The sequence below is a fragment of the Rhipicephalus sanguineus genome, chromosome 1 (assembly GCF_013339695.2).
Source record: "Rhipicephalus sanguineus isolate Rsan-2018 chromosome 1, BIME_Rsan_1.4, whole genome shotgun sequence".
Classification (NCBI taxonomy): Eukaryota; Metazoa; Arthropoda; class Arachnida; order Ixodida; family Ixodidae; genus Rhipicephalus; species Rhipicephalus sanguineus.
In genome coordinates, this window is record NC_051176.1 from 316,262,434 (window position 1) to 316,280,300 (window position 17,867).

The window sequence follows — 17,867 nt, forward strand, 5'->3', positions numbered from 1 at the left end:
ACTGTATAAACACAAGCCCAAGGTGTTCTGTGTGCAGGAGACACATCTAAATCCCAAACAATTGAACTTTCTATGTCAATTCGGTATTTTCCGTAAAGACCGTGACGATGGTAATGCCTCGTTCGGCGGGGTGGCGGTTATTGTAGACAGGTCTATTGCCTGCCAACATATCATACTTCAAACTGAGCTTGAGGGCAGTCTCAGTACGAGTGATCCTCTTCAATAGATTAATCACTATTTGTTCAATATATATCCCACCGAACTGTCAAGCATAGGTTGGCAAAAAATGTGGAGCTCACTCAGACTCACTCATGAAATATATGTTGCCTTTAGGACGCACTCGGACTCGCTCACTGAAATTTTTCTCAACTGGACTCACTCAGGCTCAAGCTCGCGGCTCTATCCAAGTCTGAGTGAGTCGACTCATGAGTCCATTAGTGTATAATTAACTTTTTTGACAATAGTGTCACTCCGCTTTAACATCAATATCTCATATACAACTGGTGTTCTACTTGGCGCGTTTTGATCTCATACCTTCAAATGCGAGTTATCAATGGTTACAGTGCAATAAGGGCATTTTTATCGAAAGAGATGACTCACACACGATATTTTATCAAGAACTTCTCATGAAATATTTTGCCAGGGGGAGGTCAAACACCCCTCCCCTCACCCCCCTCTGTCTCTCACGCCTCAGATCAATAAATACTGAAATCGTGTATGAACGCTAGTGCTTTGAAGTATGTGTGAGTAGACGTGAGTATAAACGTGAGTCATCATAAGGCTGATAGTAATGCTGAAATTGAGTAGATAGGACCATAGGTCGGCAAAAAATGTGGAGCTCACTCAGGCTCGCTCATGCAATATATTTTGCCCTTAGGGCTCACTCGGACTCAGACTCACTGAAATTTTTCTCAACCCGACTCATTCGGACTCAGACTCATGAAAATACAGCCTGACTCACTCACACTCAGACTCGCTGCTCGATCACAGTCTGAGTGAGTTTGCCGACCTATGCTGTCAAGACAGAATTTTACAGTCTAACTAACCAGCTCCTGGAGCTGGTGACTTCAGCACCCACAACAGCCTTTGGGAAGAGGCAGATTGATAGACCTAGTTAGTTCTGGTGCCTGCCTCTTCAATAAAAAAGAACACATTACAGTATGCAGCATAACTCTTACTCCTCAGTGGACTTCACAATTGGTTCTGCAATACTTTTCCGCACCTGGAATGGGATGTGATCAAAAATCCATATGGAAGTGACCTGTAGTGTTAAAACTAAGGAAGGAACACATCCCTCCGCCCCAAGTCCCTCGATGGAAGCTAGCGTCGGCTGACTGGGACGGTTTTAAGGAATCAACTCACTTGTCGCGAGATTTTTAAAAGAATTTATTTATTTATTTATTTATTTTACCCTCAGGGTCAACAGACATTACAGAGGGGAGTGGTAAAAATAATAACGAACAAGTTTGTAAGTACAAAGAGGCAATACAATGTTCCTGATTATACAACAGATTATAATAGGCAAAAAATACAAAAATAGCAAATATCAAAATGGCAAATAGGAAAATAGAAAATAGAAGGATACATTCTGGTAAAAAATAAGAGGAATGTTTCTCAATATACAATAATCGCTGTTACAATTCAATACAACAGGTGACAGTGCAATGTTCGTATTTATAGAAATACAAATATGGCATATCAGATGAAAACTACTACAAGGTATTAAAAGAATTGGCTAATACAGTCACAAATGTGTCATGATCTGAAATTGTTACAAGCGATTCGGGAAGGCAATTCCAATCATTTGATGTGTGCGGTAGGTATGATTGTCGAAATGATTCAGTTTTAGACGATGGGATGCCAACCTGATGGGATGGGATGGGATGAGCATGATTCAAACGGTGAGAAACATAATGCGGCAAAAGTATTAGCAACTCACGTAAGTATGAATGGTGGTAAAGTTTGTGAAAAAGGGTTAAGCGGAGCATTGTACGATGAGAAGCAAGTGAAGGTAATTTAAGGTTAGATTTCATTAGTGTGATACTCGCGTTTCGATTGTAATTAGAAGTTATAAAGCGAACAGAGTTATTTTGTACCATTTCTAATGAATGCACCAAGTTATTGTGATATGGATCCCAAACCAATGTGGCATATTCGAGTTTAGTGCGAACGTGTGTTTTATACAGCATTAGTTTGACAGAAGAAGGTGATTTTGTGAAGTTACGATGAAGATATCCGAACATGCGATTAGCATTACAAACAGGGCGATTCCACGTAAGATCGAACAAACGATGGCTGGTCGACCTCTCAAATTTATTTCAAAATTTTATATATTATTGCCTGATGAGTGGAAAGAAGAGATCCGCAATTTGTTTTGCCGCGAAAAATTTTTTCGAACCACAGGAAATCAATAATGACGAAGAGGTTGAGTGGAGCGCTCATCCGCTCTGCTGTTTTGGCCAACTTTCGTTATGAATTGCACAAAATATATTAAAATTAGGTAGCTGAAATTTATTTACCTAAATATATGCATGTTTTTGCTTCTGCTCAGGTATGTTTAGTTTTTATGTGTAGTGTAGATGTTCTTATAAAAAACCTCAAAAATGGCCCAATCGGCAAAATTTTCTTTACTTTGAAGGTCTTTATCTCAAAAAGGCCTTGTTGCAGAGCGACAAAAATTCTGCATTACGTTCTTCGCATGCTTATCTACCAAACTGCCAAATCTTGTATTTATATAACTTTTCAGTAAAGAGATATGATCGGGCTAAGTTCAAGAAAACACCGAACAATGGAAACTTCTGACGACAGTTAAAAAAAAACCCCATTTTTTAAATTTCTTAAACTTTGTCCACTTATTCTCCTCCACATCAGCTTTCACAATCATTAAAAACATGTTGCATAATGTCGTTGCACCAATAGTTACGGCCCCTCCAATGAGACCCTTAGGCAAGGATGGGCAATTCCGACTTCTTGCCCAGCAAGTGTATAAAATGCAGGCAGGATTGAATTTATTTTTATTAAAAGGCCAGCAGGTACCTAAAAAGGTGTCGCCGGCACTGAAGACGTTAATTTTGAAAATATTTGGTCACTGCAGCGGCCACGAGCGCGGGGCTACCGAGCAGGCGCGCGCGCACCCGAGATGCTCGTTGTAAGAGACGGCGCAGTGAGAGCTCGTTTTCGCGTCCTGAGACCGATTGAGTTCGAAACAGCAACACCTCTCGGGTGACATGAACGCACGTGCACCGGTAGTCGCAGTGATCTGGTTAATTGTGTCGATTTCTTTTTCAGGGGGCATAAGAATGTCATCGTTAAACTGTGCGTTCCGTGAAGATCTTTCATTGCAGTGGTAGCAAAAGCACGCGTAGCACAAGTAGTCCGTCTCACTGACAGTCACTGATCTTTCGTCCGTTAAACGTTCCTTCAAAGCATTTATGTCTAGGTCGGTAACTCTGCGAAATTTTGGCTTCTTTGCAATAATTAAAGGCGTACTGACACGACTTTGAGACATCGCAAAAGAGGCATTTTTTGCTTCGTTGGTATGCAGTGTCCACGCTGTCCACACACTGGAGTCGGAGAACACGTATAAAATATTTTAATTTAACTTTGAAGTTTTCGTCGCTGAGCATTTGCAAGCCAGCCACACTGCAAGGACATTATCCCGACAAGTCAAGACACTTCCTCCGAGTTCACGAGTTCTGCGTCCTGCATGCAGCCTAAATCGTAGAAATCACTGTCAGGGTCACTGGACGACAATTCACTCATCGTTGTCTATTGCACCACGAGCAGATGACGGATTTCCCGCGAGTACGTCGCGAATTTCTGTATCTCCGTGACGTCACACTGCTATGAAACGACACTGAGAAGCCACCCCCTCGATATCGAAACCGAAAGTGTCTTTTTAAGGTGGCGCTAATTAAAATATATAGGATGCATTCCCAGGCACCACAATAGTCGTTTTACGTTTCTCGACACCAGTATTTTTATTTAGAGCAACAATCCGAAATTTTTTTAAATTCGTGTCAGTACTCCTTTAAGATTCTTGTGCTTCGAAAGGTAGTCTCCACAATACACTCATTCAGAGCTATACTTTCTCGTCATGAGACGCACAGGAGGAGTAGAGTAAGAGCAAAGCACAAGAACTATCCGCGCCGAATGAAGTGTGAAGAGCGCACCGAACGCGCGGCCAGTTCACGCCGTCTGCTGCCGACATCTAATATAGACAAGCGCATCCGGTTACCGATAGTTTTGCTTTTCTTTTCTTTGACAATCCATATTTTGCTTTGCCACTGGAGCGCCACGTTCATGCTTTCCACTGATCGCAACTGGCGCAGCGCAGTTTCTGTGGCAGCAGCGTGCGTGAAGCGAGCGCTCATATAGCTCCCTTATAGAGTTTTCATCTTGCTTCCATCTCCGCCGTGTTATCAGCGCCTAGCTGAGATGCGAACAGAGGGCGGATAGAATAGCGAAGCTCCAGTGCACATGCGTTCAAGTCACCCGAGAGGTGTTGCTGTTTCGAACTCAATCGGTCTGAGGACGCGAGAACAAGCTCTCACTGCGCCGTCTCTTACAACGAGCATCTCGGGTGCGCGCGTGCCTACTCGGTAGCTCCGCGCTCGTGGCCGCTGCAGTGACCAAATAATTTCAAAATTAACGTCTTCAGTGCCGGCGACACCTTTTTAGGCACCTGCTGACATTTTAATAAAAAGAAATTCAATCCTGCCTGCATTTGATACACTTGCTGTGCAAGAAGTCGGAATTGCCCGTCCTTGCCTAAGGGTCTCATTGGAGGGGTCGTAACTATTAGTGCAACGACATTATGCAACATGTTTTTAATGATTGTGAAAGCTGATGTGGAGGAGAATAAGTGGACAAAGTTTAAGAAATTTAAAAAATGGGTTTTTTTTTTAAATGTCGTCAGAAGTTTTCATTGTTCGGTGTTTTCTTGAACTTAGCCCGATCATGTCTCTTTACTGAAAAGCTATATAAGTACAAGATTTGGCAGTTTGGTAGATACGCATGCGAAGAACGTAATGCGGAATTTTTGTACCTCTGCTACAAGGCTTTTTTGAGATAAAGACCTTCAAAGTAAAGAAAATTTTGCCGATTAGGCCATTTTTGAGGTTTTTTATAAAAATATCTACACTACACATAAAAACTAAAAATACCTGAGCAGAAGCAAAAACATGCATATATTTAGGTAAATAAATTTCAGCTACCTAACTTTAATATATTTTGTGCAATTCATAACGAAAGTTGGCCAAAACAGCAGAGCGTATGAGCGCTCCACTCCACCTCTTCGTCATTATTGATTTCCTGTGGTTCGAAAAAAATTTTGGCGGCAAAACAAATTGCGGATATCTTCTTTCCACTCATCAGGCAATAATATATAAAATTTTGAAATAAATTTGAGAGGTCGACCAGCCATCGTTTGTTCGATCTTACGTGGAATCACCCAACAACATAGTTAATATGAGTATGCCATGTTAGGTTGTTACTGATATGAATTCCGAGATACTTGTATGAGGTGACACTGTCTAATTGTGTGTTATCTAAGTTTTAAACAGGTAAACTAGTGATTTTCCTTGACACATGCATGAATTTACATTTTTTGCTGTTTAATACCATGAGTCATGTGTTACACCAGTTAAGGACAGTAGTATGGTCAGATTGAAGAAGGGCGACGTCGTTAGGTCCAGTTATTTCACGAAAAATTACGCAATCATCGGCAAACAGATGAACATATGAGGAGACGCAAGATGGCAAATCGTTAATATAGATTAGAAAAAGAAGCGGACCAAGGACGGAGCTCTGTGGTACACCAGAATGTACCGCACATTCTTTGGAATGTGCGGTACATTCCATTCCATTCCATTCCATTAGTTCCATTAGCTGAGACAGATTGTGAAGCGGTTAGTAAGGAAGTTTTCAATCCAGGTTACTAGGCAGAAATCAAGTTTAAGCATAGATGATGCAGTTACTTATCTTATTGCTTTTATCATCGAATCTGCACAAAGGTTCATCCCTGAAACAAATGGTTACTCATCCAAAAGACGTGTTCCCTGGTGGAATAAAGATGGCAGAAAGGTGCAACAGAAACAGAATAAAGCGTGGGCATACTTCGTCGTTATCCAAATGCTGAAAATCTCATTGAATTTAAACAGGCTGAATCACAGGGAAGACGTACTTGACGGCAAGCCAGGAGAACAAGCTAGGAGAATTTTGTTACTGGCATAAATTTGTGTATGCAGGGAAGAAAAGTATGGAATGGGCTGAGAAGGCTGAAGGGACAGGAAACCTATCTGTTGCCCTTGGTAGAAACAGTTTGGTAGAGCAGGCTGTTGGTGCCCATTTGGAGATCATTTCTAGCTCCATGCACTACACCGAATCATTCCGCAAATACAAAGGAATCGAGGAACGCAAGACACCCAACCGCAAATGCCAACAAAATTAGCCATAACCGTCTCTTTAAAGGGGTACTGACACAAAATTTTGCGGGCGAGATAGCCTGCGGGATCAGTTCCAGTGAACATGCGTATACTATCATCTGCAAAATACCAACAACGAATATAGCTTGGAAGTTATTTTAAATGAATTTTGAAGTTTGCGTGAGCGATCGACATCCTCACGCTACTGACAACCTCAAAGGGGACCCTTGGGGACCCCCTACTTCCCTCACGTGACCACGCTGCAACAAGTTATGATGACGTCATAGCCACCATGTTTTTTGCTGCATTCGCTCCAGCAGCCTACTTCTCGGCGGCTGTTCGCAAACCGCGCGGAAGTGCGTCACAGTTCTGTGCGCTGACGTGATCGAGTGCTGCAACCACTAGGTGGTGATAGTTACATCCAGAGGCTTGTCGTTTTTGAAACCGAAACTGACACAAGCCTGTAATTAATTATCTGTCGCACGCTGCAGCAAACAATGTGCCTTGTTATGACTAACAGGCCCCCAGCAGCATGTTGAAGCAAAAAAACGCGAGGCCAACATTTTTGTGTCGGTACCCCTTTAGCATTGCCGAGCTGAGAGCTGCGTTAAATATGTGCGAAAGCTCAGCACCGGGAGCTTACGGAGTCATGTATGACATGATTAAATACCTCCGTACAGGCACTCAGATGACACTGCTTGCACTACTTAACAATATTTGGGCCGCCGGATATCTTCCTGCTGCATGAAAAGAGGCTATCATTGTCCCAATCTTAAAACAGGGCAAAGATCCATCTTTCGCCCGATAGCACTCACCAGTTGCTTATGCAAGCCATTTGAAAAAATGATCAATTGTCGTTTGTTGCATTATCTTGAATCGAACAATTTGCTTGATCCACACCAATGTGGCTTCAGAGAGAGCCGTTCAACGACTGACCACCTCGTGCGCTCTGAGGCTAGCATATGCGATGCATTTGTTCATAAGTAGTACTTCTTGGCAGTGTTCCTTGACCTCGAAAAGGCATATGACACCACTTGGTGCTTTCGAATTCTACAAGACCTGTCAGCAATTGGTATTCGCGGGAATATGTTAAATGTTATTGAAAGCTACTTAAGCAATCGTACATTCCATGTGAGAATCAGTAACGTGCTATCTAAGCCGTAAGTGCAGGAGACTGGGGTACCACAGGGTGGAGTACTAAGTTGTACGCTCTTAACACAGGCGCTGACTTCAACTGAATTTTATTAGCGAAAACGCTAGAAATATATACAGCTGATAACACCAGCACACATCAGCACAAACCTATTGCATCAAAGCCAGATACGCGATTTCCTTTTTGGTTAGTGCAACTGATGACATGCTTACACAGAGGTCACCCAGCTGTTGCATTTGATTAGCTTCTATGATTTCGCGTGTAAGCTGCTCGCGGTGTTTCGCGACAACGGCGCACTTTTCAAAATCTGGTTTCACCCACAATCTCTACAATGTATGCCGAGATGACCTTGAACAGCTGTGGTGACATGATGGTAATGCTCTTTTAAACACTCGTCCAAGCATCTGCCCATTTGCCCAACGTACTTCTTACCACAAGACAATGGGATCAAGTACACAACACCCACAGCGCATGCCTCTGCCTCTTGTGTTTTGGTATGCAAACGCTCCTTCGAGTGGCTTGGGTATTCACGCGCTTACAAAGCATTGGTAGTTTTTCCGGAGCTGAGAATGCAACCTTAACGTCTACCTTGTCCCCTATCTTTTTCAGGTTGTGCGAAATGTTGTGCAGGTAGGGGAGCACCGCGACTCGTTTATTATCTCTAGCAGCACAGCTCGCTGGTGCTTCACCTCCCTGTTTAATGGTCCTTAGCATTTTTTCTGCTACCGAAACCAGCACAGGCTCAGGAAAGCCGGCACTTGTCAGATGGGAAGCCTGCTCAAGAAAGCTGCATTTCAAAGAGTGGCCGCACGATTTCCTAAGAGCGTTGGTGAAGCAAAGATTTGCAATGCCCCTTTTTACAAGCTTTGAATGAGCTGACAGATACGGTAGAAGTGGCTTGCTTCCTCGGGGCTTGTACTTCCAGCACAGGTGATCGCTAGAAATGCTTAATCGCAAATCTAAAAACCTTAATGAGGCATCCTGCGGCAACTCATGCGTCAGGATTAGTGGTGACATGCACTCTTTAAAATCGCGTAACGCGTTTGAAACAGTAGCTTCAAAGCCCCTATCGTCACAATCAAACAGCAAAAGAAAGTCATCGACAAAACAGAAAACTTTCACAACAGTCGTATTGTCGAGGCGGCTGTGAAGTAGTCGGTCATGATAAGCAAGAAAAATGTCATTTAAAACTGGCGCTATGCATGAACCGATACACACGCCTCTTTTTTGAATGAAAGTGTCTTCGTTCCATGAGGCAAAAGTTGCTTTTAAGTAAAAACCAAGCAGCTCGAGAAAACTTCTAGCCGACACAGCTGCCACATTCTGGAAAGCAACCGAGCCAAAGTTGTCAATGCAATAGGTTTGTGCGTTTGTGCTGATGTGTGCTGGTGTTATCAGCTGTATATATTTCTAGCGTTTTTGCTAATAAAGTACGCTCTTTATTGTAAACATAAGTTTCCTGTGTAATTTTATCCCACATGGTATGTTTTACTCCACATATGTGGATGATGTGGAAATTGCATTTAAGCAGGGGTGGAAGTGCTGCGCCATTTGCGCCACGCTGCTCCAATGCGCTTCTGCTGCGCCATCCTGCTCCAAAACGCATTATTGCGCCGAAACTGCTCCCAAGCGGTCTTTGGTGCACGGCCTCTGCGATGGTTTCCGGTGCGCTTCCGGAACCGATCATCGAGGCTACGTTTGGTGCCTTTATGTACTGTACTTTATGTGCCGCTGTCATACGTGTCATGGCGCGCCTATGCGAGCTTATATCATCATCACATCACTTGGCGCACTCTCGTGACGTTGTCGAAGGCGCAAAAAAGTTAGCGAGCCTGTACAGGAGCTAGCCTCAGAGCTAGCTACAAGAAAGTGAGTTGTGCGGCCATATTTCGATTGTGACGCCGGCGGTAACGGAGTTTTTTGGCGCGCTGCGCGCACGTGGCGGTTGCTGTCATCGTGGCCTGGGATTGCGAACATGAATAAAAGTAAGTGCGTTGACGCTTCATAATGTCGAAAAGGTTCTATTTACTGCGAATATTGAATTTGATGTGAAGCCATGAGGATAGTGCGAGCAGCTGCCGCGGACGTAAAGCCCGACCATTATTTAGAAACTTTGCATTAAGGAAACCACTGTATAGCTGAGTGTGTAATATGGATTTTGTGTCATAAGTTTGCATGAGAAAGAAAAAAATTGTTTTATCCGTTTGCGGTCAATGAAGCCACTACCAACCGCGAAACCACTCATAGGGCTTCGGTTTGTGTGAGTCGGTCGGACCATTTCCGAAACTCGTTTTTTAGTGAGAGCTTGCCTCTCCACGTGCAGAATTTGTTGCATTGCACACAAGCCCTTAGACGTTATAAATGCAGCATGTAAACGCGCTAGTGCAGCGACGAGCTTAGTCTCGCGAGTGCGATCGGTCGCGTTGTTCGATTTTGGCTCGTCAAAACCTGCACTCGGCTCGTGGTCGAGTACGCTGTAGCTCGTACCATCCGCAGCACAACATGACATGCCGCTCGCCGCCGTTGCTGTGTGTGGTTTGGTACATAAGGTGGCGAGTGAAGAAATATACGAAAAAGAACAAGCTAGACACTTGGAACGTTTATTACTCAAAAGACAAATCTGAGGTAGTACGAAAACAGAATCACGAGATACAAATTGTGCGATCGCAACATCTAGTATCATCGCATCTCAAGTACTATATTTGCGTGCATATAACCGACACCAATAATTGACAGATCTTTGAAGGGAACTTGAAGGGAAAAGGTGGAACCGCATGGCGCAATTTTTGGCGCGATTTACGCGTGTTTGGAGGGACCCCCCTTTTTTTTTGACATGCGCGAATGACGCGTGGTCGGAGGGTTGCGGGCGTTATTTTGACGAACGCCATCTTAAAATCGCGCCGCTGCGTCTTCCTACTCGAAGTAGAAAAGAAAACGCCTCGCGCGGCACATCGCTCGCTCGTCCGACAAGCGGAGTTTAGGGTGCAGACGCGTGCTTCTTTGGTTTCTTCCAATGCCTCCAGACGGCGCTGATCTCCGCGCATTTCGAAGGAACTTTTTGAAGCCGGCATAGGCTTTTGACGAAAATGTAGCAACCCGGCAAACGTGGCGCGAAAACGGCGCTGCTGAAAAACGTTCATTACCATTAGCGCTTTTCATTTGTCAGTCTAGTCAAGTGTAGCTATTCAGAACACATCGCTTATGTCGTTTTCCTGAGTCATTGCTCTTACAGCTGTGATGTTTTAATGATAACACGCACGCGCGCACATATATATATATATATACCGGGTGTCCCAGCTATCTTTAGCCAAGGGTTAAAAAATACAATATTAGAGGCAGGCGAGTGAAATGACTTGCAAATTGCTGACAGCCACCTTGCGCACTACAGACAATTTTTTGTTTTGTAATTAACTAATTTGTTAATTAGGACGATTTAACCAATTTGCTAAATATTGACTTTAGGCAAGAAATCCTGCTTGCAAAGTTCGAGAGCGTCCTCAAAAACCCGAACTGCATTATTTGCGATAAAGAAAGTCTCACGTATACCATTTTTTCCAAGCTGTAAAGAAAGCCCGCGAAATACAAAAAGAACCACGTGACTAGCGCGCTCGCGCGCCGCGAGAATGCTGCCCTCAGCCGTGGTTTGAGCGAACGAAATCAGCTGCGGCCGCGACTCGGCGTCTCCGTTGCAGCGGTAGGCCGATAAGTTAAAGGTGGTTTCTTGGCCCGCGCTCGCTACAACATTCACCGTCACGCGCGCAGCTGGCTGGCAACGGGCCAAGAAACCACCGCCCACTTATAGGCCTACCGCTGCAACGGAGCCGGCGAGTCTCGGCCGCAGGTGATTTCGTTCGCTCAAACCTCGGCTGAGGGCAGCATTCTCGCGGCGCGCGAGCGCGCTAGTCACGTGGTTCTTTTTGTATTTCGCGGGCTTTCTTTACAGCTTGGAAAAAATGGTATACGTGAGACTTTCTTTATCGCAAATAATGCAGTTCGGGTTTTTGAGGACGCTCTCGAACTTTGCAAGCAGGATTTCTTGCCTAAAGTCAATATTTAGCAAATTGGTTAAATCGTCCTAATTAACAAATTAGTTAATTACAAAACAAAAAATTGTCTGTAGCGCGCAAGGTGACCGTCATTAATTTGCAACTGATTTTACTCGCCTGCCCCCAAGCAACATTTTATCCTTGGCAAAATGTCGGCCTGACGTCGCTGGCCAACTGCACTGTCGTTGGCCCAACCTTGGCACCCGATGTAGGGCCGGTCTCGGGGATTGACATTGGCCTCATGTGGGCCTGCGTCGGCACCCAATGTAGGCCCGTCCACCGTGGCCGACGAGGCCGAGTGCATGCCGCTCGCGGGTTGACTAATGCCCGACCTTACATAAGCGTCGATTTACCGACGGCCGTGGGTCGGTTGCGGACGTTTTTCGCTAGTATTGCTCTGCTTTTTTTTTTCTTATTTTTTGTGCGTGTTCTAACAAAACGCATCAATTGTGGTGTGTTGATGCGTGTCGTATTTAATGTGAACGGGCAGTTTATAGAGGCGTTTAACTCTATCTGAATTAATTACGGGCAGAGTGCACATGTAAGACGGAATTAAACGCCTCTAATTGTCTGCACTTGTTAACGTGTTAATACGTAACACACAATAAAAGAAAGACGTGAATATATTTTTTCTCTATATATATATCTTTATTTTGCAATTGTATAGATGCACTAATTTTCCATGCAACATTGTTCGCACGGAGCGTTTGCATCAGCCCTTGTGCAACGCAACCGTACAGTCCATGTGATCACGGCATGATAACGCTGGCATATATAAATATAAAGACGGACGGCATTCCTGTTGGATCGGCTCCCTCCTTTCGGCCACTTCTCGTGCTCTTGGCCCTGTGCGCAGATGCGACGTTTTACCGTCGAGATGTGAGACTTGCATTTTTCTTCTGTCGGGAAAAACTGAAAGAAACAACAATGAATAATACTGTGAGAAAGGTAGACTATTTACTTGACCAGTTGCACAGACATGTCGCGTCTAGAAACTCTATTCACACAACTAAACAAAATAATTTTGTCGCTGCACAAATAAGAAAAACACTGCACTTACAATAAATGCGAGTGTGCTGAAATTCCGAGAAGTGCTTCAAGCTCCACAGCGCACAAACTAGATAATATGTGGAGAGAGGATGGATCCAGGTTTTCGTTGTTGGCTATGTCACTGGAAAACAAATGGTACAATAAATAGATTAATGAGAACACAATCTTACCTTTAAAGCAGCCGCGGGCCAGTCACATATTGTGCAGTCGGCATTTACAGCACACCTGCGACCAAATTCAATGTGAAAATCGATTGCGTGAGACTTTCATAACCAAGCATGCATCTTACCAGAGTTCTTTTCAGTTGGCGAGAGCAGCGCAGCACGCTATTCACACTACAGTCATTGTTGCAGGGTTCCCTAGAGAAAACGGCAAAATATGTCACGGTCTTACAATAAGATGCCACAAATAAAAAACAAGAAAATCTGACATATTTGCCCGTCAACGAAGTCTTGGATCCACGGACAAATATAACCGCCGTTCGCCTGAACATTTCTGATCTGCCAGCTAGAAGAGACGACCAGATTGACGCATCAATTGTGCAAATAAAATTTGATTTTGTCGCTAGACAAAACTCACCATGCGATACAGCGAGGAAATAAAATGCCACTTACGAGTTCGCTTCAAATCCTCGGCAATGGGAGAAGGCCGCCTCCAGGATCAAGGCAAACGAAATGCCTCTGAGTGCTTGCCCGTCTCTGTGCAGTGTTTCAGTCAGCACGTCCTCGCTCGAAAGAGCTACAATTTGGCGGGAACTGACGCATGGAGCTTGCTCCCCTCCCCAGCGCTGTGGCAAAGAAAAAAAAAACGCGAGAGGTGCGGGGTCCGGCGCCCCGCTATGGTAGCCCCGCTGCACGCCCCGCCTCCCTCTTGACACGACGGAGACCGGCACATACCGTTCCTCCTTTCAGGCCTTGTCATTCTTTCTGGGAGAGAGATCTCACCACTTTTTTTTTTTTTCGGAGGAACGCACGTGTTGCTCTTCTCACTATCTCTCTCACTATCTCTCTCTCTCTATCCCTTTTAAGCCCACTCCCCCTCCCCGCAAGGCGCTTAGCCGTGACCCCGATACGGGAGACAGAAAGAAGCGTCTTCTATTTCCTCATTTCTTCTACGTCTAATAAATAGCCACTTATATATCAGCTCTTTCGGGTGAGAAAAAAAAGGAGCGGGAAATTTCAACTGAAGCACATGCCTGAACATTTTAGGGCAGCGCTAATGCGTGCAAGAAGCGGATCGAATTTGAATTGAACCGTTTTCGTTGTTAACACAAAATATCGTTGGTACTCTAACATTAAAACAAATTAACATGAAAACCATAAACTGAGCATCAAGTAGAAATTTTAAAACTCTTCAGTGTGTGCGGACTATCGAATTCTGGCTCTGCAAGCGACGTATAGCTTATGACCGTAGAAATTATTGTATTTTTACGCTAATTTCGTGTTTATTTGGGCATAGATGATATTTTGAAATATTCGTATTAACGCATATGGGCTATTCCCGAAGACCGAATCAAGTATGACGATATTCGATTCGATATTCCAAATGTTCAATCTTCGCACACTTCTATATGTAACCATTATATCTGATGTCCTCCCTTTGTCATGCGGCTCGATCAGATCAATCATATATTTATATTCACGACAGTGCTAAAGCGTGAGCACCGTGCTAGCGTTCCAGAAGTGCCGAACTGTCCCACTTGAGCTCATAGACAAGGCGGAGGCGGGGATGATAATTTTCGGTGGACAGTTCAAAATCGTAGATATTTTAATAGAGCCTAGCGCGCTATAGTATCACGATCAAAATTAAATTTCTGCTCGGCACTCGCATTTATTCCCATATATTGCTGTTGTTCAACTCAAGTGCTTTGCATCTAATGCATGCGTTTTCTTGAGCTTCAAGCAGAAACTGTAAACGCTCAGTACACTTGAAAAGCACTCATGTCGTACCACTGTACATTGAGCATATAAGTGCTTCATCATAAGAGGTAGGGCTTGATCGGTACTCATGACAATGCGGCAGAGGATTCTCGGCGGCCCGATCGCTAAAGGTTGCGAAGTTTCTTGCGAAACAGGTGAAAAACTTCGACATTTAAATTCCGCCCCTAACCAACTCCGTAATTGTACCTTTTCATAGTCAAATACTTAACGTGCACATCAGAAATATTTGGCTGGATTCGGGAATGCTGAGGCACAGCAAACATAACTTTAGTGCTGGGGTTATTGATTGGAGCATAACTGCAAATGCGACATCATTCTTAGACAGATGGACATTTAATAAGCTGCAAGAACGCCAGATTTTAAGATGACTTGGCAATTCAGCTTTTCATATAATCAGTTAGAGCTTTCGCGCCCCTGAAACACGCAGCTGAAATTTTCCAGCAAAGTTGTACAGTCCGCGAGAACTCTATTTCGCACAATTCGTGTGACGAAATTAATATTTTTTGGGGCTCGCTATAAAGCAGCCAAAACCTTTCCGATGGGAGAAAGAATGATTTAATTCATTTTCACTAAAATTTATTACTAATAGATGGTGTAATGTACGTTGTCGGTTACAATCAACGTGCCATTTGCGAACTATTTCAGTCAATTCTATACCGCAGCCCAATGGACCATTGTAAAGCCACATTAAAGATAAATTCGTGTGATTGCACTTTCTTATCCTTTATGTACTTCCTGGTGGCAAATACATTGATCTCCAGAGTGTTCAAATCTTGCGATTTCTCAAGGTTATAAAAATATTTTAACGATATGTCTCCAAACGAATAATTCTTCACAACGCCGACGAATTCCGACTTCCCTATGAAGTCAATGCATGCGCTCATCATTATGGCCATCGCATGTCTAGTCAGCATCCGAATAATAGCTTAACTTCAGTCAGTTCAGAGCAAAACTCGGATGTTATTCCTTAGCCGGAAGTTTCCCTTACGTCTGTGGTTGACGGTCATTGCTGTTTTCCTTGTTTGACCAAAGGACGTCATCGCTTTTGTAGCTACACTACATGACTTATTCCTCAACATACTGCCCGAACGCGCTCGCGCTTGTTAGCTCGAAACCTAAATGTTGAATTTCAAAGTAAAATTGACCGGTGTTCAACTTGTCACTCGATCAGTGACGAATACTTTTCACCACGTCGCATTATTTTGCTCTGTTTTCGATAACAACGGCGTTAGATTGATGAGCTCTGCTGACAAATCCTCATCACTCTATGCAGCCGGTGTAAGGCTGGACAAATATATAAATCAATCTAACGGTGTCGAGCAGTGCACCTGGTCCCATGTGGTGCGTCGGCAAGGGACTTGATAATTAAGCTCTCATATGTGTAGAAACGTACTGTACGCTCACGTTGCGCAGACAGTCAGCCACACACATCGTCAACGGCACGTGAAGCGTCTACTATTAGCAATGTAATTTTATTACTTTTTTTTTAGTTTTGCATGCGAGGCACCGTCGACGGCAGATTACCGCGAGGCACTAGCTATGCATTTGTCTAATGCGTCTTGAAATATAAAGCTACAGCGTCCATAGAATCATAGAAATATAAAGCTACAGCGTCCAGTTTTAAGCACGTGTTGCTCCTATGGATAATTATTATTCTGTGAAATAACGGAACTAGCAAACATTTTATTAACATTGATCCAACAGAACAGCAGTGTGCGTTGCGCGTTACCCGCAGCAAATGCTCCATTATATGCGATTCTTTCATACGTATGAGTAAGAAGATTAGACAAATCCGCGGAATGTTTCTCATGCATTTCCATGCATCATATTCGCTCGCTTATCCTTTTGTTTAGTATTTTCAAGACGTATAAAACGACCACAATGCGACTTCTGACTGGCATTATTTCGTATCTTGAGGCAGTGATATCCTAATTGTGCAGTATTTTAACTTCTTTATAATGTAGGTTACGGTGTACCTGCTTTGTCTTTTATTAAAAACAAGGGTTCATTTTTATTTGAAATGCTGTGCTAAAAGGATGAATGTCACAAACATATACAAGGTGACCTCTGACAAAGTGATGGGATAACAGAAACTTTTCAAATAGGCATATCGGGGAATATACCCGTCGTAACTGTATAGTTCCCTGGTTTCAGCCAGAGCTTATTATCTGTGGGAGGTAAAGGTGTAACTACATTGCACAATAAAAAAAAGATAAATTCGCTTTAACTTAATTGAAAATTTGTTGCTACCTAGACGTACACGCGTAAATTTTGACAAACGCAAGTCTTTAGCGGTGCTGTTTCGGACGTGTCCCATTTTCTTATCTTGGCGGCAAAAAGCACTGCTGGGCACTGACGGCGGGCCTGCAGATGTGCGGCTTCTTCGAAAGAGGAGGCGGCTCCACGCTGAGAAAGAAAACCGCAGAACAGCGGAAAAAAAGAAGTTTCCCTCTCCCCACCGGGACCTTACGGGGCGCGGGGCGCGGGCCGCCGTAGCGCATGTTTTTTTGCTTCTTTTTTTAAATGTGCTTTTCACTCCACGCTCTATACTGTAGAGCAGCGCGGTTCCTTCTGACCCTCTTCTTTCGCGCACTTTTCCGCCTCCTGCGTTTTATTTTTCACAGCACGAGTCTTCAGTGGATTGCCATTGCTATGTGTGTTCTAACAATCTTGAAAGAATATTTCTTGTTCGTGTATTGGTACTAAAATCTTACATTGCGGCCACGCCTTTTGATGAGTTTTTTTCACATAGCATATATGGTATTTCCGCTTGCCTGACTTATCCGTCAGCGAAAGATAAGAACTTTTACTCATTACATTGCGCAAATTACATAATAAAGGACTAGCTGTTAGAACTAAACACTGCGTCTCTCTATCCACTGTTTGGGTGTGCAGCACTGCTCGGGCAGCACGCAAAAATTTTCATGCTTCATGTTGTCTGTATACAGACGATGCTTCTTTTAGATTATACAGAATGGTTTTTAATGGCCGTTTTAGTTATTATGTGAGCTCGGTTTAATGCAAGCGAGTGACATTACTTGCATGAACAAGCAAAATAAATAATCGCGTATCTAAATAAAGTTCATTAATGACCTTAAAATTACACTGACTTACCTACTGCAACTGACTAACTGTAGCCACTGAGTTTGCAATAATTGGAATGAAATCTTACGATTTAATATTTATGCCATCAAATTTTAGGCAGAAGTTCACTGTTGCTTCAGTCACGTTTATTTTTGTAAGAATCAGTTTT

General features: G+C 43.6%; 1 protein-coding gene and 1 long non-coding RNA gene across 2 annotated transcripts in view; one reads left to right on the forward strand and one right to left on the reverse strand.

Moving 5' to 3' along the window:
- The window catches only part of LOC119379462 (poly(U)-binding-splicing factor half pint), a gene marked incomplete in the record, with an annotated part of 282,418 nt that overhangs the window by 124,439 nt on the left and 140,112 nt on the right, over positions 1 to 17,867 (forward strand).
- LOC125756927 (uncharacterized) lies at positions 12,398 to 13,470 on the reverse strand. The gene is made up of 4 exons (XR_007414883.1): positions 13,289 to 13,470; positions 12,964 to 13,181; positions 12,685 to 12,899; positions 12,398 to 12,536 (listed from the first exon to the last, which is right to left on the reverse strand). It is a non-coding gene; the product is annotated as an uncharacterized LOC125756927 (long non-coding RNA).